Raw genomic sequence first — 27,112 nt, 5'->3', positions numbered from 1 at the left:
TCCCATAAAAAGATTTTTCAACTGGGAAGGTAAATGTGTCCATTTACCAAACAGACTAAGCCTGCAGATGCAAGAGGCCTTACTAAAATAATTGAAAATGTAAGCTGCATGACAGAGCTCGGAGCAGAGCTTTGCACACGCACTCTGTGCAATGATTAGAGCCGTGGAACTGTGCCCACCACAGCAATAACTGAAGGCAGATGAGGGATTCATGTAGACAGGGCTGCTCCTACAGTCTGGCTCTCGCACTCTGCGCTAGAGATTCATTCTGATCTCAGCGGGAAACCATGTGTTTGCAGAGCTGGCTTGGGCTGCACAAAGTTAAACTCTTTATTAAATTTTCTAGTTGGCAGTAGTCACCAACAACTTCCAAGCATGCTAAAGAAGTTTATTTTTGAAATCCAGATTTATACAGTGGAGTGCAGCACATGTTTTCTGAATCAATGTTTTTCCCCTCCTTCCCTGTGGAGATCAGGGCTGCAATTTTTCCAGAGATGTTTAAGATTAAGAAGCTAACCCCCCCCCTTTCAGAAATTCCAAATTTTATCTGGCTATGATTCCTGCAGTGTAACCATTCAGTACTACTGGCACTGTTTTTAATCCAAATTTTTGGTTTAGATCAGTTCATGATCAAGTGAGAGGTGCTACTTCAGAAAGGAAGGTACAAGCAAAGATTTGAGGCTAAAGCTACTCGAGTATAGGCTGCTATGAATAATTTATTTTGCCTTTTTTTTTTTCCTAATCATGCGAATTTGATCTTATTTGGAAATAACCAGAACTTTTACAATGACTTTTCCCACCTTGAAAGCAGCTCTTTTCCAAATATCTGAAACCCCCAAATTTTTAAACTATCATTAAATATGAAACTCACAAAAAAACCCCTACTAACTGGGTAGTTACCTTACCAACTGGGTTAATTGCTAAAAGCATAAGCTAGCTCTTACAACACAAAAAACCCACAGAATGCATAGCTTTAAAAAATACAGATTGAACTTTTGAAAGCTCAGATTTAACTAGAGCTATTGGCTAACTGTAACACACTGGGTATCAATAAAGCCAATTTTTGTCACAAAATTGATGCTATACAAATACAAGTTAACACAAAATCTGGCAACAGTGTAGTTTAAAACACTGTGCAATTTTTAAACAAGCTGAATTAAAATTAAATCTCAAAAAACCTGTCAGCACCTATAAACACAGACAAATTGACCTTTCCACCACCCTCTGCTCTCATTCTTGCCAAAAGAAAATTACACACAAAAAATGAAATCACTCAAACCTATCTGCCAAGCCCACAAGGGGAATTCAGATCACATTTTCTATCTATAAATGTCCATTTTAGCCACTAAAGCAGGAGCTCCAAATATAGAACATTTAATGCCAGTGTCAACTCTTAAAATCAACTCCATAATTTAAAACCTCTGTCACTCCTCTGCTCAATTATATAGTGCAACCAAATCCACTCTCAGCTGAATCCCTGTGCATCACTGACTCCTTTTTTAGGCTGGGGCACAGAGGATTCCGACTAAAGAAACAGGGAGGACCACTGCTGAAGAAGAATGGAGCACCTACAGCAAGCTGCAAATTTAGTTCCACACTGTAAATTTGCAAGACTAGAGTGTTGTCTTAAAACACACAGCTCATGTTTGCAGTTCAATCAATCCTGAAATTACAAAAGGTATTGACAAGATTTTCAAGAAAACACTTTCCATAGCTGTACCCTACTGGGTTAGGTAACACAGCGACACAGTGTGAAGAGCTATAAACTTTACAACCTTTTAGGCTGAATGCTTTCCTGCCAAGCACAACAGCAGCAGCACCAATATTCCAGGGAACAGGGAGAATTATCCCCGCTGCTTGCACAGTGCTGGTGTCTCTCCGGAACAGTGACTCTCATCCGCGTCTCCCCTCTTTTCCATCACAAGGAATGTGATTAGGATGATGTGCAATCATGTACCTGACAACTTAAATCCCACTTCCATTGTGCTCCAGCCCCTTAGGGTGAGTTTATGGCTAACCTGTGTAAGAGAATGCTCCCCCTCTCATAGGAAAATTACTTGATGCAACACTCAGTTGTTGGCGATGTGCTGAGAAATAACTGAAGAGCGAGACCCCCTGAGAAGACACTTCATCACCCTCCCAAGCACCATGGAAAGAACAATTTACTGGTTTCTCGAACAGTGCTGATACATTTCCTGCTCAGAATAAAACAAATCCGAGGCCCAGCCCCTTATTTTCAATCAGGACATCCTTTAGGTTGCGTATAAGAAAAAAAGAAAAGCAAAAGGTCAGGTATAAATGATTAGCCACATTAAATCAGTTCAACAGTTGAAATTTGTTGATGGTTACATAATAGGTGCAAATGGGGGAAACTACCAAGCTGCTGAGGGAGCAATTCAACAGCCTTCAAACTGAAGGAACAAGTTACAGACTTTCAACCCCCCTCCAAATTATTTCAACTGTTCATATTTTAACATTCTTAACTTGGTGGAGTTGTAATTCCAAAGAAATTATTATTTCAAAAAAGAGAAAATTAAGTACATTAAGCTTCTACTGAACTAAGTACAACTGTAACAACAAATCGTGGGAAAGAGGAGCATGGGGTTTACACAACAAAATTTTCTCTATTTAAAACAATGCAACACTTGTGTAGCTACAATGGAATGCTACTCCCACTAGATTTCAATTGCACTTCTGCAAGCTAGCACATGCAGATAGACAAAATAGGAAGTGCTCTTGGATGGAAAGTACAGCTTTTCAGTTGAAGAAACTGTGGTTGTTCATCAAACTAAAGAATTTCAATGTAAAAAGGTTTATATAGTCCAAAAACATGCAGCTGAACTTGTGCTCAAATTTCAGTTTTACGCACACAAAAAAAGGAGAATCAAGTAAATTAGGACAGTTTTATGAAAAGAGAAGTATTAGTGGTACATACAAGGAGTAGCACTTGGAATTAGCCTAAATATGCCAAAGTGTCAATGACAGTAGAACCAGGCACAGAAAATCTCTTTTGCTTATAAGGGAATATAAGGGGTTCCTTGCATTTAATTTGCAGTGTAAGCTGATTTCAGAGTATTCCACTTTAGCTTATGAAAAATAACACATTACAAGAAACCACTACGTTAACATTTAGTTTCCTCTTTTGTGTCTTTGTCACTTACTACAAATTAAGTGAAGATGCATAAAATGCCTTTCAAGAAAGAATATGATGAAACTGGTGTATGACATGGGATCCCCTGCTATGCCAAAAACACTTGGAAGTTCTTTTATGCGCAAAACATCCTTAAAACTGAAGGAGAACTACCTGGGAAGGTCATACACCTACAAAGGTATTGCATCATTAGGAGGATACTGGACTTGTTGCCCATCCTGGCATGACTGGGTATCCTGGTATTCTCTCTGCCACCAGGTCCTTACTGGTCTTGGAGCATAGATCCCAACTAAACCAAATTCAGATACTCCCTTTTGCTCCAGCTCTCAGCAGAGACATTCACAAGTCAAAAAAGCAAAGAAGGCCTATCAAAAGTATGCCTTGAATGTGTATTTCCTGATTAAAACAAAGTGATTGACGTTACAGGTAAGATTTAGGTCTTACCAAGGACAGTCAGCACCTCAAAATCAGAAGAGATCATTATCTAGCAAATAACAGTGCACTGAATGCCAAACGAGAAAAGAACAGTAAAATGGGAATTGGAAAAAATTTCAAAATATGTAACACCATTATCTTAAAACCTTTGCTGCCTGGGAGTTGACTGTGGATTGAACTTTGAGGAACGCCCTGGGATTCACAGCTCATTCATCTTTCGTTGCCCTGCATTGTACCTGAGAAGTTTTATTTGCAATGCCTTCGCTTGAGGTCATCCATCGGCATGTACTCCTGCCACACAGCTCTTTCCAGGAGCTGCCAGCACTGTCCATGGCCAGCTCTTCAAACTAAGGAGGTTTTCCCATGTAGTACATCTCCCTTTACAAATAATTTTTCAAAATTTATGGGAAAAAGCACACATCACCCACCAAGCAGACAGATTGCAATTAAGCTAGTGGGTACAGATAAGGGCAATAAGCAATTAATGGTAGAAAGTACCCAGGCACCAGGTTTCATATTTTCCCCCAAAATAAGAAGGGGGTGTGTTAAAAACAAAATACATAAACCATTAGTGAAATACACGTTATTACTGCCCATTTATTCCTTTATGAGTAACTGTTTGAGGAGATACAAATACCATAATATTTAGGCACATTTTCTTCCTTGGCACAGGTGGCTGCTGGAAAATAATCAAGTCATGAAATGCTCCAAGTTCTGCTGTCTTTCTGGTGGTTTAATCCTTTAATTTTTCCCTCACTCTTAATATGTGCTTTAAAATCAAATTAATCCAGCAATTTCAAACAAACATGCAACTATGAAACAAACTGCAGAGCCAGCTCATAAGTAAACCTCTTCAATTACCCCTATGAAATCAGTTGTTGAATTTCTTTTGATCTTTAAAATAGATTTTTCTCTGAAAATATGCAGCTCCCTACTTAAAGACAGAAAGGCGGTTCTTGGAAAATCTGATTTTTGTTGGTTATACACAGGCAGACCCAGCAGAGCCCCCTAAACCTGGCAATCTATCTGCTTCTTTTAGAGCAATTTTGGGATGAGGACAAACAGTGGGAAAGGCAGATGGCAAAAGTGTAGCAGATCAGCAAAGGTACGGCTGCTCAGAGGCACACACCTCCCTAGTGACACACCAAAACATCAGAACCTTGAACCTGGTCACAAGTAGATGTGACCTAAGCATGTCTTGTCCAGAGGTGGGACAATGCTCTTCTGGAAGCTCACAGCTGCTTCTGAGTAGGGAATCATGGAGTTCAGGCCCAAGGGTAGCACCATTGCTTGGAATACGAGCTGTAAACATCCTTTAAATTGCTCGAGCTTCTTCCAACTGCCAAATTCAACTGGAAGTTTCATGAGGAGATACTTTCCAATGTTGTCACTATCAGAGACCAACTTCCTTAATGCTCAAATAGGGTGATGATGAGCAGGCTACAAAATCTGAGAAAGGATTACAGGGGCCAGTCTTGCGTGACTAGTCACAAATTTTCCTTTAATTCAGTGCCAAAACCAAGAGAATGTGAGGAGCAATGCAGGAATATCACAAGAAACAACATTTCCAGATGGAAAATAGACCTACTATTTCTCATTAAAAATGAACATACACAAAAAGAAGTATTGCAGCAATATTTCCTAAAAGAGCACCTAAAACTGCAGACCCATTTGCTTTTAATGATTTCATCTCTTTGGTCCTCTGGGACTTCCAGACATATTGATGAACGAAACTGGTTTAACTAGTCTGGCATCTTGGCATGTAATCATTTAAAACAGAGACACTTCCTAACTTGTGCAAAATTGAAACATTTGTTTGAGAATAATTAGTGCCTTAGCCCAACAATGCTTGGCAGATTTTTCTCATTAGTTGAGAAAAATGATTGAGGCAGGCAGACAAGCAAGCAGACTTTGTCAGGCATTCTGTGAAAATAATTTGGACCACACACTTGGCTGCAGAGCCAGATAACGTATGTCGTTCTTTGCTATCTTAACAGGTAGGATTAAAAAAAATACAACAAGGAACAACCATCTGGCACATGGAAACTGAATTGAGAGGACTTTTCACATCTTCTAGTGCAGCTCTTCCATGTTCTCTGTGCAAGCCACAATGATCAACTCATCCAGTGTTAGGCCCCAGCAAATCACTTATTTTCTTTTCCATTTCCTATTGTGCAGTCAGAACTAGAGCTGGAAATATTCATTGTGAGTCACAGGCTGTGCAGGTCCCAGAACAATATTTGCAGAGTATTCATGCTGGGATAGCCAACTGCGCTTTCCTTCTCCGGGGATGTTTTAACGTGCAGAGCGTGTTCAAGGCAAACTGGGATCAGGGAAATATCAAATCACCACATGTTTTAGTAGGCTGAACAACTTCCAGACATGTTTCCTTTCTGAGGTCCTTCCAGAAATCAGACTACTGGCAAACAAAGACAAAACTCAAGGTGCCAGGTGAATTAACTACACCAAAGCAAATTTCACAGAATTCATTCTATAAACGTAACTATTTGCTATTTCAAGTTAAACATTCATATCTCAACACAACTAACTTAGGCACATGATATAGATAAAGGCTTTTTGTCATCCAGATATATCAAGAATTTCTAAGCTCTGTATTTTACACTATTTCAGTGAGAAAGCAAATTTCATTTTAACATGAATTTACAAAACAAATCAGCTGGTCAAACCATTAGAAGTAAATTGATATGTTGCAATTTATAAAATGCAAATTATGAAATAATTACATTTGCTAGCAACGTCTACATATTTCCCATGTCTGCCTGCAGCCTTTAAGTAGCCATTTGGCCTATTATGCTTAGATAACCACCTGGAACTCCTTCCTGGGAAAGTTCCCAAGTCTAGACACTAAAAATCACATATGTTTCCAATTATAAGAAACTATTACTATAAGGCCAACATAAATCTCCTACATCAACAATCAGTTGCCAATTATATCACATTCCACAATATGCCTTCTTACTATAACTAATCTATGGAATGCTTAGCCTAGAAAAATCAATAAAATTAGGAGAAAAGGAGAAGTGAAAATATCAGACCTTGACATCAGGGTGAACGTTTGAACCCAAACGTTAGTTTTGTATGGAAAAAGAGATGCAATGAGCTGGATCAACAGAACTATAAATTTTTCTGTATAAAAAGCTTCATTGTGCAAACAATGTTGGCTGTTACCCACAGTATCCGTCACACTCATTCCTGCTTCACGCAACAAGATTTTTAAAAAAACTTTTGACAAAAAAATTGGTGGTTTTTTGTCCTGTTATGTTACACATCCACTACACAAGAGGCCAGAATTACAGTAAGGCTTTTTTGAACTATGTAGCAAAATCCAGTGGGATCTGTTCCACCTTCTGTCAACCACTTTTAGATGTTTTTACCATTATTGTAAACAGCAACTACCAAAAATCAGCTGATTTTTAGGAGATTCTAGAAAACAAAGATGATTCAAAATGCCATTAGTGGGAAAACAGCCTTTACCCAAACCAAACTGCATACAGGAAAAATGACATTTTATACATAATATATATATGGGGAGAGATATCACACTTCACAGGACTAGTAAAAACACTCATAATTCACCTACAGTATTAAAGCATTTTCCCTTTGTGTTTCCCACTGAGGGGATTGATTCATCTGCTTTCTATAACCAAGCAGTATTACCTTAATGTTTATGGATATCACTATATTAATTTAAGTAGCAGTGAATTCTTTATGAAAAATTATGACGTTTTGCAGTAGAAACAGTGTAATTTCAGTTTTAAATTGTGAATTTGTTCTGAAAATGATAACTTCCTGCAGTTTACTAAGGGGGAAGAACATCCAGAAATAAAAGGATTGAAATCTTGGTTTCCAGGACAGGCGACTTCTGAAGATTACAGCCCCTCTTTCCAGGCAAATCAATCAACCTTTTCAGCTTATTTATTATCAAATATGTTAATTTGTTGGCAACATCTTATAAAGGAAGCTTTAAATGCAAGCAACAAAAAACTCTGCTCTTTTTCTACTTGTCCTTGTTTTGTTCTGACTAGCATGAAAAGCCGGTCAAGATTTTTCTGTAGTTCATAAATTTTGAAAGGAAAACCTCAGGTCCTGCCCAGATTTTGTCATTACAAAATTAATTTCAGCACAAAGTCCAACTTAGATTTGGTCTAAACAGGACCAAGAGCTTCAAGTCCCTCCTTCACTCTAGTCAGGTTATTTTGGTCCAGATTTGTGTAACATTTTCTACTGGCATGTTTCACTTTGCACAAATAACCAATATGCAGTAATGGAAAAATAGGTGCAACTACATAAACCATGGAGGACAATTGTTTGAAATCATTAAATGAGCCTAATCCCATGCTCCTCTAGACCCCTGCTGCTGGAATACCTCAGCATCTACTGCTGTCAGAACTTGCATAAAAGTAAAAGAACAAGGTGAGCAAAACACTACAAAGCTGTCTTCTTAAGTTACCAGAGAAAACTTTAGTATGTGCTTGCATTTATTTAAGTTCAACAAATTCCTGACATTCTGATGACTGTAAAACATTCTAGGGAAAATTATACTTGTCAAATTGCTAAAAGCGTTTCTTTTCCTAAATACCATAAATTTCAATGCAAGTTGGTCAGAATCTTAATTTCAGCAACAGTTGAGAATCAGAAATACTTCTGATAGATGGAAAATATATGTAACATTAAGGCTGAAGTTCTTCTCCTTCACACTCATCAGAAGTTGTTCCTTGGAACAGAGGAGTCACCTCAATAACACATTTCACTAGGAATTATCTGGCATGAGACTTACATTTATAACACAAGGAATACTATCTTCCCTTATAGGATTTTCCGCAAGTTAATTTATTGGGCGAAGCAATAGTGCTAAAAAAAGGGAATTTTGACACAGGAGTTTCAAGGTCAGTCTGTTTTTCTCCATATTTGAGGTCTTTAAATCTTCAAAACACGGAGATGTCAGCACATGTATTTCATTTGAGAGGTCCATCAGTAGTAAAATATGGAGAGTGGTTATCACCTTTCACACCTCAGAAGTGACCTACATTCCAAAGAATTCTGAGCAGCTCACGTGTTGTTGAGACTACAATAACAAAGCACTTAGGCACATTGTACAACCATTAACTTAGGAACAATGCACATTCAATTTTGCCCTCCATTCTTCCTTTTGAAATGGAATTATGCTCTGGGTTAATGTATCTGGTTGTATAAATAGCTCATTCAAGGTTTAGCAAAAAAAAAACTTAGAAAAGCATAGATGCAAATGAATCGTGTCAAACAAATTAAAGCTTTCCCCCAGACAAAGGGTGGGTTTAAAACCTACAGTTTCTCAGTATTATTGTCAGATTAAATTCAATATAATTACAAACCAAACAATTATCAGAATGCTAATTTCATGGACAATACATTAATTCTTCTCATTTCTTAATTACTCACCTTATAACACCAAGTTATATTACTGTTTACCTTCAAGCAATTCCTGAAAACAACATTGTGGGAGGCAGAGGAACTTTGAGGTGTTTTTAATGACATCTTCAAAGAGTAAAAACTTGGCTCAGTACTAAAAAAGAAAATTCATGCTTAACCTGAAAAAAAAAAACTTGGATTTACATTAATCATTCAAAAGGAAAACACACTTGCTTTTCATGTTTTAAGAACTTCATATGTTGGATAGTTTTGCATTAATGGCCTCACTTCTGTGAACAACTTAAAACTTTATATACTTGGAGTCACTCCAATTGACCTTTTTCAGCTTTGTGTTCTAAAGGAAATCCCCTAAACATCCAAGGAAGCCCCACTTTTCTGACAAGTAAGTAGTGACTAGTATTTCAGAATTATTTTTTCCATACATATACAGTGCTTAGTACTCATACAGAGTCACTAATTGCTAAACCCCATTGAGTTCCAGTTAAATACAGACTTCCCACCTACCAGGGTTACTTTCGAAAGTATACAGATATCAAAAAATACAGATCAATAACTGGATTTTCAAGAGTACACAATGGTTTAGGCAATATTTCATACATTCTTACAGAAACTAGATACTTTACCTGGTTAGATCCTTCTGAAAATCCTAGAAGGTGCCTGCAAGTGGGAATTTTAATCCTGATCTTTCCTATCCATGAGTGCTTGACTTTACATGCATTACTCTTTGAACACCAATACTCATTTTTCAGCATTTAAATTTTTAAGTCTGCAGCAGAGGTACCTGCATGTACTGTATTACTGCTCTACTAGCTACATGCAGTGGATTATTTTTTAACAATATGAGGAATTAGGTTATGACAAAAAATAAAGCAGCAAGAGCTCAAAAATTTCCATTGATTTGACAGAAAGAACTGCAGTTTGGGAGACTGTGAGAAGGTAGTTGGTTTGATTTTCCAAACCCATAGAAATGCAATATTTAGGAGCAGAATGTGACAACTGCATTGGCAACATTTCCAGAAACCACAAACGTGCCCATGCCCCACCCACTGTGCCAAACAAGAAACTCAGCACTCCGACACCAGGTGGGGAAAAAGGACATCAAGACAGGGAGAACTGAGGACTGATCCTCTGCCCACTGCAGGCAGTGAGGATTTTATCACTGAATTACACACAGTAGAACCATTAATTGGGTTACCTGCAAGACAGAGCATGAGAGCTGTTAAAAAGAAAGGTGGGATAAAATAAAAAACAGCACTGATGTGTCAGTAACCATAATACAATCAGGGATAATTTGTGACCTAATTGAGAAACAGAGGCAGGGAGATAAATTTCCTCAGTGCTGTATGAAACATTAGACGTGTGCTCTATTAAGGATGATGAGATTTGTGTCTCTAATTTGGCCTGAAGTGCACACAATGTCCTATCCTCAAATATTTCTGCAAGTACATTTTTCAAGTTCTCAGCAGAGGAAGGAGTGCAGATTATGTGGCTTGGGCTGAAACAAGCCATTCATCAATAAATACAGCAGCAGTAATAAGCAATGAAATTAGCTGGGATAAGGCATAACTAGGAAGTGAAAAAAAAAAAAGAGAGAAAAAGGCAGAAAAGGTGATGGTAAGGATACACAGCTAACATGAGACAAAATGAGCCATAAATAGGGAGTGGCACAGGCTGTGAGAAAGGAAAGTGTCACTCAGCAGTAGTGACACACTAACACACATTGCCAGGATGGATGGACTCGGGGATCAGACAAGGCACAAGGAGCAGCTGCACGTGTAGGTCACTGCAAAACACTGATTTGAGAGAGATCAAATGCATTTTACACCCCAATATCAACAGGGGTGCACAGAGGACTGATTCTTAAAATAGGACTATTGTCTACTAAGAGGAGAAACCCAAATGCTGTAGGAACTTTGACTCTTGTAGTTGCAGATGCTGTTTTAACCTAAGAAATTACACAACATCCTAAATTCTCAATGAGAAAGAAATTACCTTCCAAACTTGTGAGAAATTAAGCTGGGGAAGCAAAGAGATATTTACATTCCTGGTTAGACATAGATCCCTCAGGATGAGAGTGGTAGCAAAACAGGGAGAAGCTCATTTCTCCTAGAGCCAAATCCTGACTGCAGAAAAAACACATCATATTTACTTCAGAGACCTGCCTTCACCAAGCAAGGAAAACAAACAAAATCCTACTTTTTGCAAGAAAGTAAAATTCTAATAAAAAGCATGAAGTTCAACTCTTCCAGTTTTCCAGACCCTCAAGCAAACCTCCACTCCCTGGCTACTAAAACTCACCTGAGGCACTCCTGTAGCTCTTCTGCAATGCTCAGCAAGCCAGTGGAACACTTGATGAAAGACAGGATGTGAGTGTTTGTAGGTGACTGTAAGGAATATTGAAAAAGAAAAGGGAAAATCACAGAAAAATTGGATTTTGTTAAGTTTAACTTTGATATCAAAACAGAAACTTACATTTTAATCACCAATGAGAAGTACAAATTTGAGAGAACAGCAAGCAAATGGTTTTTACAGTGTAGTGTGCCTTACAATGCCCTTTTCAATTGTTTTCATTGCAGTGTGGAAAACCCCACAGGCTCCAGTGGAGGACAGGTTCACCTCTCAGGTTTACTATAAACAGGAAAAAAAAAAAAATCACCGTTGCAAACACCCAATAGTCTGAGAAAGAAGAGAGAGAAAGAACAGGAGCACAAACAGATGAGCCAAGCTGAAAAATCTTCCAGAACAATGCAGCAGGTTTCACCTCTCCACTTCCAGAGAGTGTCTAAGCCATCCTACCTTCCAACTCAGGAACCTGCCACTTCCACTAGATCAAACAGACTTTGGTGACATGCTTTGCATTGTTCACAAAAGTCAGATTAGAAAGCTCCTGGGAGGAGACATGTACACCATTGGCTGAGAGATCCCTTGGAGACTTGGGTGCTGGCTGGAGGATATCCCTGCACAGAACACCCAGCACTGGCACATGAGCTAAATCAGGTGGAAAGGCAAACGACACGAAGCACCTTAAGGACCCCACTCAGGTGTGCTTTGTGAGGAGAAGGCTCAGATGTGAATTCATGCAGCTCTGAGGCAGCACTGCAAGCATCTGTTAGGCACCACGGGCTCGGCTCGCTGGTGGGAGGCTGCTTCTTTAAACTGTTCCAACAGCAAAAAATAGTTTCCAGACAAGCTTCGACTTTCTAGGAGAATTCCCCAAGGGTGGAGAAGCCACCACATGACACGTCATGGAATTAGATCAGCACTTTGCTACCCTTGTATGGCAGTTGGTACAGAAGGGTATGGAAAGAGCAAACACTTCAGTATGTGGACAATACCTCAAGCAGCTAGAAATACATTAAACCAGCTTTTAATTAGCTCTATTCTTACACCAGGATGAGACTTGGCCTCATTTAATTGAATATTTAATTTACAGGAATTTTTTTCCTTCTAAACTTGTATGGGATAGGGAGTCTGAACTGGAGATAGAACAGATATTAAAGCAGCACCCTTTAGATAGGATGCACCATTATTCACAAGAATTTGTGAACATTTTGAAGCTCAGGATGTGCCTAGTAAGAATTCTCGACATCTGGTTATGTCTGAGTCCAACCTCACTGAGTTCTGAGCCACTGGGATTTTCACAAAGCAGCTGCAAAATATTGCCTGGCTGCCCTTCAGCTACTGAGACTCTGAGGACTGTGTCTGGCAAGACAGACCAGGCAATGTGTCTTCACAAAAATGTGCTGTAATTACGAGAAATCACTCACAAGGAAACAGCATAAGAGAAACAGGGGCAGACATGCAGGACAGTGAGTTTCAGGACCATATGAAGACATTAATCAGCATAAAGAATGAGCTTCAGGGTCAGTACAGACAAGAAACCAAAGCAGCCAGATCATAGCAGGAAGGGAGTCATTTCATCTGATATAATGAACTGGGGAACAGCTCTCAGGGGGTTGTAATCACTGAGGATGGGTGAGCAGCTTTTGATATCAGCCATCACACACATCACTCCAGATGGAGAGTTCCTCATCTCACACATTCCTGTTTTAGGGATACGTGAGAATAAACTGCGGCAAACATTTTCATGACCCATCTTACTTTTGAGCACACTTGAAAGGCCAGCAAAGCTAAAATTAAAAATTAGTAATATAGAACAGCCATTCTTACTTTAAATTTTACCTGCCAAACCTTTGTCAAAACCTAATATATCCACTGACATCTGTTTAATCTTTGGCATTAAAAATGCTTCTGCAATTTTAATTACTAACATTTGAAAAATCAGTGACAAGGAACCAGGCAGTTTAATTTGCCCATGAATGCAAGTAGTGAGCAGCAACTTGAAGGAATTTATTTCAAGCTTAATCCTAGGGGAAACATTTATATGAAGAAAAAAAATCATAAATCTTAAATTACTGATATTTACTAGTGAGGAAAAATCAATTTAAAAATGGTTAAAGAAATGCTGAAAGACATCTTGACTACTATGAGGAATTCAAAGCAGTTTTTTCAAAGGTAAGCTTAACTGTAACTTTCAATAAAAAAAAGTGGCTGAAAAACTATACTAGAATAATATATAAAAGACAAATTGCTTTGTCAGCCGTGATCTGAAACTAAAGCATGAAGGTGGCACCTGGCTTCATCTAAGGGGGAAGCTTAGAAAATTGATGCCCAGGTGTCACAGTGTGCCCCAGCAGGGACAGCTGGGACACAAGTCCGCACACAGCTGTTGAAGGCAGAACTGCCAGGAGAGACAAACACCACGGGCACCAAAGTCCCCACACTTTCACAGTGCCAACAGTGCCAGTCTTCACAGATGGGGGATTTTTGAAAACAGAGGCAAGAGTATTTGCTGTGAGGACCAGCAGATGAGTATAAAATTAAGAATTAAGGTGGTACTGCCCACTCATATTTGTTTTAAAAAATCACTGAGTGACCCACTGCAAGAGCAGGTTTGCATACTTAGCTCCATTTAATTTCATGTTTCCATATCTGTTCTTTTATCACTGTTGCTAATTACATCCTTGAGCATATTCCTGCCAGCATAATGTTTCTGCTCATCTCCTTTTGGCCAGGGACTGTTGCAGTAAATTCATTGCTTTTCTTGGGGATTTCTCCATTGCCCAAAGATTCCTACTGCCTCATCCTGGACAGACTTCCTCCAGACCTTGAGACAAAAGTGGAATAGTGAAAAAAAAAAACCAAGACCATTTGCAACAGAAGCAGAAGAAAACTTCTTGACAAGATGAAATGATCTCACTCGATTCAGGGGGAAAATATTCCTAAAAAAACAGGAAACCAATTTTTGCTTAAATGAGCCTTGGCACAAGCCTTACAAGAGAGATGTCTGGGAAATACAGACCCTCTGAAAGGTGAGCACTGCACTCACCAGGGCCTATTGATTCCTTGCTACAGCCTCAATTCTGCAGAAACTGACATTTCCTCGAAAGACCAATGCTAAAAACCAGATCATTTTGTGGGGGATTTGGACTTAGCCAAACCCTGCAACACCTGGCTGGCTCAAATACTGAATGTTTATTGTTTGGAGGTTTTGCCAATAAGATACAATGCAAGCATTTTCTCAGCATATCTAATGTGTGCTATTTCCATGAGACCCTTTGTTTCAATGAAAATACAAAATAGTCTGAAATAAAGCAGAGAAATAATTTCCTTTGCCATTTGAAAATTATTCTGATCCTTGCTACTTACTGCAACAGTAAGGACAGATGTTCCAGTTGTCTGGGGGAAACTTTTTTCTGTGTGTGTGTTTTATTTTGTGTGGGGTTTTAGGTTCTGAGGGCTTTGTTTGTTTGTTCTTAAACAAGTTTTGCCTTAAAAGCTGATCTGGTTGGTTCCCTGTGGCAGCAGGGTACAGCACAAGATGGAACTATCCCTGTTAATCACATGGTACTACTGCAGTTCAATCACATTGTAGGATGCAGACAAGAAATGTCATAACAATCCTTGGAGTCAGTTTACCAAAGAGCCATTTAATCTAACATACATTAAACATCAGCTGCTGAACAGAAGTTCATACTAATTTCAACTTAATTGGAATCACAATGCAAATCCTCTACCTTGCTACAGGCTGCAAAAGGAAAGCTGAAGTACATTTGATTAACGAAATGCACCACAGAAGAACAATGAATAAAAATGGGTCCTGCTCTGCCCAGAGCTCTGTGTGGGCAATGTCCTGCTGAAGATACCAAGTGCTGTAATTACCTGGCAGACAACAAAATTGGACTCATTGGACCATCCCTCCAAGTTTTTACATGTAACTGGGTAGACAGTTTCCAGGGAATTGAAATCAGGATTAAATCAGACTGGAATATCTTCATCTGATGTGGTCATATTGCAGTTTTATTTGGGTTTTTTCTGGTTTAGTATGGATCAAGTGCAGCGCACATAAAGATCAGTTCACACAACTGGAATTCAAAGGAAAGTATTCTAAAATGCTGTAATGGTAATAAAAATTGAACACTGATCCACTATTTATTTAAGTAAAAATTATTTCAGAAATAAAACCATATTTAACATCTCAGCCTAATTACAAAATTAATGAATTAAATGTATGAAATACGCTTGGAATTTCTCAAGGGTTCAATATTTCCTGGACTCTATATGAACAATCTCACTGGAAAATATTGCATATAACAAGTTAGAAGTGGCTGAAAAAATCAGTAAAATACATCTAAACACAGAATAACATCAAACTCAACCTACACTTTAGGTAAATAAGTATAAAGGAAAAGACACCTAAACTGTATCACTGCACATTGTGATCTATTGCACGTGAGTGAGAGGCCAATCAGATCAGAACTATATTAATTGATAATAAATAATAATGGACAGGGACTGGCCTATCAGGATTCACCTTAGAAAAATCCACATCAACCTAAACCAGACCATTCTGGGTTCCTTCTCCTGTACTGATGTGTGAATACTGGGAACCAGCCCCGCAGGCACAGTGACCTGCAACAGCAGCAACACCTCCTGCCACCCCTCCTCGGCTGACAAAACCTCCTGAAAGACAAGATTCCAACAGTAAGAAGGAATTTCCGGGCACACATTCAAAAGCTTCCGTGTTTATGGCGTTGATTTGTGACTTTAATGCCTGAGAGTTATTGCAAATCATTGCGTTTCTGACTTGTGCTTGTTTATGATCAGCTCTAAATCAATGAAAATCTTAGAGTTACACTGGCTGCTGTCTGAAAGAGTAAGAATAAAGTGCATTTTATGGTGTATTAGTAACTATGATCCAGTAACTATGATTAGTAACTATAATCCCTTACAACACAGTCACAAGCACAGCCCCTGCTTTCCAGCATACTTGCCAAAGAAACTGTTAATAATAGGCTATTTCACTATTGCCTCTGGTTTAAACCATTGCTGGAAGGCAGAAGGAAACTTTTAATTTTTTGTTTTCTTTTCACAAATTATAAAATCTGCAAATTATTAGAGTGCAAATTAACAAGTTTCTACTGTGTCTAGTTTATGTATATTTAAATCCTACTTTATTGGCTCTTAATTAAATACATATAAGGAACCTCAGTTTGAAACACCACCACACTCTCCTAATCCCTTCATTATTTTCTCTACACAGTCCTTTTCTGATTTCCCATTTCAAATTGTTTTCTTTGTAAGCATTTTAAAACTACCTTTTACTGTTTCTACTTTCTAATTGCAAGCACTCTAAGATATTAATTTATCCTAACAGAGCCTCCTTCTTTGCAAGTACTGTTTCTAAACACATGAGAGCTAAGGTGAAAGGCATAAAGACCTTACTATAAACCATTGAAGAGACTTGTATCAGGAGCAGAAAAGAGGTCACATGAGAAGGGAGTTGATGGACTCTGTTTGAAGAAGGAAATTAGTTTCTTAGGCATAAAAATGATTTCCAAAACAGCGATAAACTGTATGTATGATTTAGTTCAAACTCAACAGATACCTTTGGCTGAAGAAAAGCAATGAAATGAAAGGCTCAGCAATGTCATAATCATTATTTCTGAAACACCTGCATTCTTTCAGGCTAGACTGACAAGCAGATGTTGGCCTTCCTACACTCTGCCCTGATTGCCCAGACACTCCAAGGGCGGCTCTAAGCAGAGCTATAGTCTGTGCCAGGATGCATATCCTGCTATTATTCTCTTACTGATGATTTACTTGGCATGGCAGCACTTAAATTATCAGGCCAGAGGCAGAACCAGGTGATGGGCACACATCATTCCCTTACTCCAGTTGTAATTGTCCCTTCAGATCTTCTAGAAATGCTCATGTACATTGTCTCTTAAACAAATAACATGCTTTTGCCAATCCCTTTGCTTTGCCAGAAATGGAGCATGAGGAGCTGCTCCAGCAGCTATAAAAGGGGTTTAATGTCCAGGCAGGGAAAAGGGAGCAGCAGGAAACAATAATATTTTCACCCAGCTGAGCTGCAACTGCAGGAGGATGTTGAGGATGTTCAAGGATGCTCACCTGCAGCTTAGTGCAGAGACCAGCATCTAAGGGAGTGTGCTCAGAGATACACTCTCCATTTGCAGGGCCTTGCCCTTATGGATGTATACTTTTATTTTCTGAAATAACAACAGCTAAGTTTGGCAAATCTGTACGTCACAGCCCTTTTTTTCTTGCATTTCATGGAAGTGTTTGTTAAGCTGGAGAAGATAAGTTATTTCATGAATAAAAGCATTCTTCTATTCCTAAATGATCTATAAAGAGACTGATTTTTATAAACTCATGGATTATTCATGTATAAAAATCCTGTATTCAAATATATTACTGCCTACAGTCTGTTTGTTTACTACAAGCTGCTCTTACAGCTTCAACTACTTGTGTCATACTCGATTGTAAATCACATGGTATTGTTTCTGATCCAGAGCTGGATGAATGAAAATGTTATAAAGGAAAAGAAAAATGAGAGACTTTACGATGAAGATGAAGCATTTTCAGAAGCCACCTTTCAGAGAAACCATACACTTAGAGTCTCCTGCGTGTAAACATAACTCAAGAGAAAGACTAAGGTGGGGTAAAACATCCTCAATCATTCAGGCAGCATAACATTTAAATTTTTGCAGTATTCTTGTAAGTTCAACTATTTGGCTTCTGTATTACAGGGAATGCAAATGTTGAAGGAAGTACAGGAAAACCTAGGTCCCTGGAGCTCAAATTTAAATCCCTTACACACAACAAAAGTAAAATGGAGACTGCAATGGGGAAACTGCAATCTGTTCTTGGTTTGCAGAAGCTTGTGTTCAATTCATTTACTGAACAGCAAATATTCTCCTCTACAGCATTAATGAGAATAGATACAAAAAGCTTTCAAACTTAAACAAAGAAATGGCTGCTACTTTAGGGTATTTTCAAGCATTTCCCAGAGATTAACGTATGAGGCAGATGCTCGAATACCAGCACACAATACTTTAATTTAGTTCAGCATCTCTGCAGGCAGTGGCTTCTCCATTACAGCTGGTTCCCAGAACACAAGAGAATGTTATTGCAGGGCACTTTTAGATTAAAAACCCCAAATAAGCGGTTAGAGTTTACACACATCAATCTTTTGTAAATACAATAAGGCAGATTTAATTGGTTTTTCTTTCATTTTATAACAAATGTTACTATCTATTTTATAAGCAAGCTATTTAAAAAAAAAACCCATGGAAAGGATTAGAAAGCAATTCCATAAGTGAGAAAATAGGGGCAGGGAGTTATTGTGGAGGAATGTCAGCAAGTGCATAGCTAAGGTTGTTTACTCAATGCCAAATAATCATCTCTGGAAGTTGAAATAATAAATAGTTTCAAACTAAGTCTTGCAAGAAATGGAGAAGTTATTGAAGCAGTAGAGGAAATTGGAGAAAAAAAACAACCTACCACATAAAATGAACCCACATAACAAATATTAACATGATGACAATGTATGTTTTATCTAAAAGAGTGAGGATGAATAATGCCTGACCAACAGTGACTGGCCTGATCTGCAAAGCTCAGAATGGAAAGCAGCCTCATGGAAACGGAGGTGTTTGAACACGCGGTCCCAGTTTGAGCCCCAGTCAAGCCTGAAAAAAATATTTACAAGCTGGTCTTCTGTTAGTTTTCTGTGAACAACTCTTCAGAGTTACGAATTTCTAGAGTTTGAAAGGATGTCTGACAGTGTGGATGAGTGAACATGGAGAACATTAAATCTTATTTACAGCTGTGCAAATATTCAGGACTATTTTTCAGTTTTATCCTGTTGCACTGCTAACGCTCAATACAGAATCTATTTGTAACAATGCCCACACATCCACATATAAAAATACTTCAGTTCAAAGCCTTGAGCACTTCAGCTAAGGAAGAAGGTCTGTACCTCTGAGTGACCCGTCCTTTTCCCCAGAGGACCAAACATCACACAGGCAGAGATATGTATTCAGCTGCTGGGCTGCATTTTCGCCAGAAGGGTTTTAACATTTTGCTGGGCAAAACAACTGACAGCAAAGTCAGTTACAATTTCTGAGGGCATTATCAAGAAAGAAGGGATTAATTAAAAAAAAAAACCAAAGCCAAACGGCCAACCAAAAAACCCAAAAAACCTGTGTTAAAAACAAAACCATATTAAAATTATATATATTTATATTTATTTATCAACACCTTTCTACGAAGCTCTCTGGCAGGACTGCTGCTCAGGTCCAGAAAGGACCTGAAAATCTGAGCTCTTACTTCAGTAAAGAAGTTTCCATAAAGTCCTGTTTCACCTAATTATAGACTTCAGCCCCAATGTGGAACAAATTAACATAGCTCTGTAACTTATTGGACAGCTGACCTTGCAGTGACCTAGCAGAGTAATAGAGTTTCAAGAGTGAAGTTTTCTGCACTCAGATATCCATAGAAATGAGCTAAATTCAGAATGTTTCATTTACCTGTGTCTATTCCACATCTGAAATCCTGACATTTTTTTTATTGTTCACCTCCTGAGGGGTAACATAACTCTTGCTTTGACTTCTGTGTCTCTGGCACGTTCCTCTCCCCAGCCAAATGGGTTTCCTCCTCCTTCTCCTTCTTGCAGAGCTTACAAAGATGTCTGTGCACACTCTTCCTCCCTCTTTGGCAGTTCTGCTGGCTCTAATTTCCATAGCAGGAAACTCACCTCGCTAATAAATCAAAGAGCAATGGAAGAGGTGACTCATCACCTTCCTGTAAGTGGTTAAAATAAAAATGGACTATGGTCATTTCTGTGGTTTCCACTCCTCTTTTCTTTAAGCTCTACTCCCCCCACCCCCCTGCTGTAGATTTTATCATATCCCTGAGTTATTTTCAGCTTTTAGAGCAACATATTAGATCTTCTCTGCTTGCCTTTGTCATGCCATTTGATCCTGCTTTCCCCTCTTATGTGCAGCATTCATGGGTCTTCTGTGTCATTAAAGTCTCTTCCTTTATTACTGTCTCCCCAGGGGTCAACATCATGGAAGGGAATACCACCTGGAATATCCCTCTTTTTTTTCTGATTACCAGATGTGGAAGTTTTATGCAATAAAATCCAAGCATCCCCAACATTAATTTGCCATTATCAATTTTCTCTTTTTACCATTTTTCTTCTTCTTTGCTTCTGTTTCGTGAGTTCTTTTACTCAGAGTTTGAATTAAAATGCAGGAGACCAAGAGTTCATCTTTGGACTTAGTTGTTTATTATATTTTATTTATAATACAGCTGCACAGAGTGTGCCTCCAAGTTAACAAGGTAGAAAATGGCCGTGAGTGCTAACTTCCAAGGCTTTTTAAGGTACAAATCACCCAACCAAGTAAACTTGTTTTTATTTATAATCCAATAACTAGCTGTTCATGACCCGCAGTACGAGATTTTTGACCCAATACCAGAGCACCCAGATTTGTGAAGAAGAAGGAGAAAAGAAAAAGAACAAATCCACACCCAAAATCCTCCATATTGTTACATGTATCCCATAAACCTAATTTTCTATATCTCTACATATTCCACCCAGTGATATAACTTTAATTACACAGCAACAACCTCACTGTTTTCACACAATTTAGGGAGCCTTTCCCAAGGCTTCAGGTCAAATGCAGTGTGCTTCTGAGGATCACTGTCTGTCAGCACTGAAAGGCTGAAATCTCAGAACTCAGGGTTCCAACACCCCAATATACAGTGAACTTTCTGCCAGACTTATGGCAGGACTGCATATGTCTCCAAATGTGAGCCTACCACCTCCAAAGTGCACTTTGATCACAAGAATCCATAGCAAACAATGCATTACACGTGGGTACGTGTACACACTATGACCAAACCATCCCACAGCTCCAGGAGGAGGACTGGTTTGGGTCACATTACAGGTGTAGGATTGCAGCATCCAGCCCTTGAGGGCACCCAGAAAAGGTTGAACAGCAAAATAGCTCTGCAAATAGAGCTGTATTTAGGAAAAAATAACTTCCAGCTTTAAAACAGGAAGCAATTTTTTTCTCTTTCAAATACCACAAACCAGCAGATTTCACAAACCTTCACGATCCTTATTGACAATGCAGACCCCTGAGCTGCTTCACTATTTAATGGCTCCAAATTCTCCCAGAGTTAAGCTTTGCTACTACAATACCATCTGCTAGTGCAGATATGCCACACAAATTCCTCAGGAAATTAGCAGAGCTGCTTCCAAGCACAAAGCTCTGTGCTGGAGGATTCCCATGCAGAGTGCTCTGAACTTGCACCGAGCTGCCTAATGCACTTTCCCATGGCCAGGCTCTGAACAGGAACTTCATTTCCAGAATCTAGATCATGTGTTAAAGCATAACCAAACAAAACTCCAGCATATAAAAGAAAGTTTACAACAGCACCGTGAAGATTTTCTGCCTGTTTGCTTTTACTGAAGTGAGATCAGTATTTTGAAGTTGAAGCATGATGTACACAAAAGCCAAGCCAGGCAGAAGAGATGTTCTTAACAATAGAAGTTGTGGGCCAATCCTTAATTCTTCTTGGCTCTGCCTTCCAGGAAAGTGAAATTTATCCATGCAGCCAAGGTTTCAGGGTCACCATGCTCAGTTTAGCCAGGACATTGCTGCCTGTAGCTGTTTGTTTCCAAACCAAGTACAGCTTCACTGCACATCGTGGTCTCAAGGGACATCAGGGTCTCCAGGGGCCAGAGGACAACATGAAGCTTAGGCCTGGAAGTGAACTAGCTGCCATAGGACTGACTTGTGTCCCCAAAGCCAAGGACACACAAAAGAAGCATGAAAATTGACCTGTGTCCTTCCTCACAGAGTGCCAACTCCCTTCAGCCACAGACCTGCCTCTCCTGCTCCATCCAGGTGCTCTTTGCTTTGGAGGTTTAGCCAGCCCTCCAACATTTCTTTGATTTGGGTGCTTAAAAGAATCTTTAAACATTCTTTTCCATCTTCCTAGACTTGCATGCTTTATATTATTTATCTTTTCCCCTTGATTAACCAGCTAAAAATCAATGGCAGTGTGTTTTATCATAGTTTCAGAGGAGCCCTCTGTTGAGTTATGCTGCTATTTTAGGAACTAGAGCAGTTTGTGAATCTATATAAGTAGTTTGGCAAGCTGCTCTTTCTGCTTTTGCCCTCCCTTTTGCTTTGGACACAACACAGAAATCTTTCTATGCCTCTGCATGGTGAAAATTGATATAAAACAGCTTTGGTCATTTTTATATACTTTTTTTTTTCCTGCTAAGAAAGTTAATACCATGGAAAAAACTGGTCAGGAGGATCAAATGTTTATGCAGGACGTCATGCTGCTTTGGTGTGCCAGCTCTCCAAGAGTCTATAAGGAAGCCAGCCAGACGGACTCTGAAGCCTGCACCCTGACCCCAGCGACCTTTTAATTTTTCAAAGTTTATCTAGCCCCATCCCAGCAGTACTTGCATTGAAACCAATCCCTCTGCTCCTGGATTTTTGGCAGAAGGTGACTTCCTTCATATGGAAAAGTGTTTAATACCAATTTAATCGTCTGTCTAGCCACTGTAAGCCCCCAACCCCCTCCCTGAGTCTCCCACCGGCAAGAAACTGTGAAATAATATGCTTGAAATAGCCCCAATTCTTCTCCTCAGTGTGATAGTTGTTTTTCTAATAAGCAATTTTTTTAAAAAGCCATAGAGGAGAAACTATTAGCTACAGAGTTGAATGACATCTTTAATAAATTCCTTTCCATGCACATAAAATTTAAATTTTTTGCGGTAAAAAATTTTGGTTTTTTCATTATTTCTTCTCTTATACATTTGCACAGTCAGGAAAGGGCCCCAGCAGAACCCAAAAGGTTTCCATTCAGACTTGATAGCACCAGGAAAGCAAAGCATATTTATGCAAATCCACTTCTCCTCCAAAAAAAAAAAAAAAAAAAAAAAAAAAAAACCCCAATCTAAGTAAGAAGTTTATCTTGGTTGTAAAAAGAAAGACCTTGGCACAATGCCAACAAAAAATCTTAACAAAGGACGTAATAAAAAGGAAATTGGGAGATGCCGTATTTTCCTAAAGCAACCAGTTTGTTGCTGTAAGAAATGTCTTGGTTCAAAGGAAGATGCAACTGTCCTTTGAGAGAAGGGAAAATCTGAAACTTTACAGCAGGCTTGCTGTGTCAGGGGACAAAGGGCAGTCTCATACGTCCCCCAGTGCCAGGATGGAGAGAGTAAAACAGCAGCCCAGAACACGGGATAGATGCAACGAGTGGGCTTGGGATGAGCTTCAGCATCCTTTTAGTCAAGGCATTACATTTGAACAACCCAGCCCTCTGCACTTTGGGGATCCAGGAACCAAAGCTATTATACCAGTGATTTCAGCTGCTTTCTGGCTTTAACAAAGCAATCCAGCGCCCAGCTGTACACCCCTTCAGACCTACACACCTACCCTACACACCCTGCTGTGAATATCAGCAACCTCCTGTGCCTTAAGAAATGCCAGAGAAGTCCATCTGAGGAAACACGAAGGAGCTGCCTGCAGTCTACACAAACTCCCATTTGGACTTAAACCACTGAATTTTCCAGGAAGAGGGAGGTACATTTAGCACATTTAGGAACAAGGACTAAAACCCCACGGTTTAAAGGCAATGCGCTGCCCTGGGTTGTGCTGAAGTGCTGCTGCAGGGCAATATTTTGGCTGTGGCTGTGAGGGATTTGATGGCTTGTGCTGCAGAAAGGGTCACCTCCCTTATCTCTTTGGAGCAACACAACACATTGGAAATTATGGAGGGAATGAAAACTTTTGTATGGATGCTGTTTATAACATTATTTAAGTTAGAATTTTCTTGAGTGAGTAAAAAAACCCAACTGAAAATCTAATCTAGAGTGACTGCTGTTTTTTCTCTCTCTAGAAATACCTGAACATACAAAATATGCTCTAATACTTTCAAAAGCCAGAAAATCTGGTGCTGCCAGTCAAATAACAGCAAGGGAAGTACCAAGCAGGATCAGACACAAAGGTTTACAACTCTCATCATCTCCAATACTGACACTCCACAAACATCCACAGCATCATCCTGCAGCTGAAAAAATCCTGTGTCATTAACAAGACCAAATGGCTGCAGTCCAAAATATTATGGTTTTATGTCATTTTTTCATCTCTTTGGGAGTGGTCAAGGAGAAGTACCATATCAACCTGTTCCACAGCAGCCCCAGGGCTGATGTCCAGCCCACTGGATTTCAGACTGAGGCCCAGTGATCAAAATAAATGTTTTCTTTCATGTGGCTGCCAGAGATGAACATTTTCAGAAGTGAAAAAATGAGAGAGATGGGGAAGGGAGGAGAACATGAAGAAACACAAAGTTCAGATGGAGATTTCCTGGTCTTTTTGATGTCTCTATGGGACATCTTCTGCACAGACCTGCCAGTCTTCACTCTAAGATCCACTGCTCTGTCTCATGGTCTAGAGCTTTCAAGCAGTGCCAACACCTACCTTTCAGGAAGGAGTTCAGGCTTTTTATTTATTTGGCAACAAATAATAAGGTCATCCATAATTCCTTTTCTAAATACCACATGGTGGCACAGCCTTGAAATTATGTCAGTCTCAACACACCACATGTGCTGTTAAACTGAGCACAGCTCACACACTCTAACCACAAAGAACCTAAAGAGATGAGCAGGGGACCTTTTCCAGAAAATGTCTCCAAATGACCAAAGAAAATAAAAGTTTCTTCAGAAAAATGCAGGTTATGATGCACCATGGCAATGCAAGTTTGGATATCCAAGGCTATGAAAACACCCAATCAACTCTAGCTGTTTTGCAATCTCTCTAAATCCATCACATTGGGTAATTAATGGAACAGGAGGAAGAGGGTGAAACGTTGTGCTTAGGTGTGGTTTGGAAGTTTACAGAGAATATATGTAGTTAGGTATCCTATGTTTATTTAATACTTCTGATCTGTGGTTATGGTATTATGCAATCATAACTGCTCTGCTTGCTTCTTAGGGGTTCTAGCCTACAATTTAGCTTCAAATAGTTCAGCTGTACAGTTTCCCCCACTCCCATCCTTTCACTGTTAAGTGCTTTTTTCTTACCCCCAGAGATCAAAGAGATGTTTTTGTGGCTTGCTGTTCCATCCACATTCCCTCTCCCTCCTCTCTTCCTTCCTTCCTCTGCCCTCACTGCAGCACATCACCCAGCAGCCCAGGCATTAATCACTCACACACTCACACCAGCCACGTTCAGATGAACTCATGGAGTCAATATCCTGCTCTAGACATTACCCTGTGCTTCAACAGCTCCCTGGCTCTCACTTGCAGTGCACTGAATTCACAATTTCTGTCTGGCTGTTTGTCTAATTTTAAGGTCTGATCTTGATTCTGAGTCAAATCAAGTACATTTGAGTATTTGATAGAGCCTGTGAGTGTAGTAGGTAAAGGATAACTTAGGGAAAAGTCTCCAGATTGCTGTTTTCCTGGACTCTGCTGCCACCTCATTCCCACAGTGCCTTGACAAGGCTAAAGTTACACATTTGATTGGAACAGGGCAACAGCTTTATTTTCCAAACCCGAGAATCTGGGTCAGCTGAGGAATAAGAGGACAGACTTCATTTTACAGCGACATCAAATATAAAAACCACTACTCACAGTAGACTTATCCTCCCATTAGGCTAATTTAGGTTAAGTTTTACCAAACACTAAAATAAATGAGCTGCAGCTCTTTTTCCTGGTGTGATGCTGGGTAATGGTCCAGTGAGAGCTTGGATCAAGACCAGCTACAGCAGATCATGACAGATCTCACCTATTGCTTATTTCTTTGTATCCCATCACACTAAGAAGTCTTACACATTATTAGAAGTTTCCAACAAAACGGGTTTGCACACTTAGAGGTTTCCTCACAAGCATTTGTTTTTCATGCATTAATATGCAGACACCTTCTGCATTGTTTTGCCTGTGAGGTCATACAGTCAAAAAGGAACTCAGAGTCAAAGCAAAACCTGAGCTGATATTTTTCTGCCTTTTCAGGCAGGTTGAATGATTTTTTTCAAAGGCATCATTAAATATTACTTGTGAACCATTCCATAAATAACCCTTGCACATGTTGCATTGCAGCAGTTAGTATCCAAATCCCCAGGTATTCTGGCTGGACTCTCAGGTGTGTGGTATGTTATGGGATTCCCCACAGGATAAGCCAACCTTCATCTCCATTGTGATTATTCACAACTATATATTTCAAATTTGATGTCACAAATACATCTGTTATATAACACTGTTGAAATTGTTGTCAAAGTAAACAGCCCTGTCATGACCTTCCCTTATACAAAATAAATTTGGAGAAAGGAAACAAAGGAACAGAGTTAAATAGAGTTAACAGTTAGAAACACATATTGTAAATCTCAGAATATTGTTTTTCTGCTTTGCAATAAAAATACTGAAAAATACAGTGTGTATGAAGCCAAGGATAAATAACTCAAAATATTATGAATAAATCAGCAACTGAGTGTGTATAAACATCACCTCTCAATCCGTGTGGAGAATACATGAGGCATATTGAGAATGTTCAGTCACTTCCATAGGAAGTCCCCCAATTCCTGCTTCAGGATTTTTCATTCTACAGCACAAGGGGATGGCATTGTCCTGCTCTTCAGCTCACTTGAAATTGTTTACAGTGTATTATTAATTCACTGCTAATAAAGGACACAGTACAAGAA

General features: G+C 39.2%; 1 long non-coding RNA gene across 2 annotated transcripts; it reads right to left on the bottom strand.

The window, feature by feature from the left end:
- Positions 1–4,580: 4,580 nt before the first annotated feature.
- On the bottom strand, positions 4,581–11,632 carry LOC125332416. Of its 2 annotated transcripts, XR_007206482.1 has the most exons (4): positions 11,489–11,632; positions 11,315–11,400; positions 11,009–11,139; positions 4,581–9,174 (listed from the first exon to the last, which is right to left on the bottom strand). It is a non-coding gene; the product is annotated as an uncharacterized LOC125332416 (long non-coding RNA). The 2 variants fall into 2 exon arrangements; XR_007206481.1 differs by lacking the exon at positions 11,009–11,139.
- Positions 11,633–27,112: the final 15,480 nt, after the last annotated feature.

Source organism: Corvus hawaiiensis, chromosome 13 (genome assembly GCF_020740725.1).
Source record: "Corvus hawaiiensis isolate bCorHaw1 chromosome 13, bCorHaw1.pri.cur, whole genome shotgun sequence".
Classification (NCBI taxonomy): domain Eukaryota; kingdom Metazoa; phylum Chordata; class Aves; order Passeriformes; family Corvidae; genus Corvus; species Corvus hawaiiensis.
This window is presented reverse-complemented; position numbering and strand designations above follow the sequence as displayed.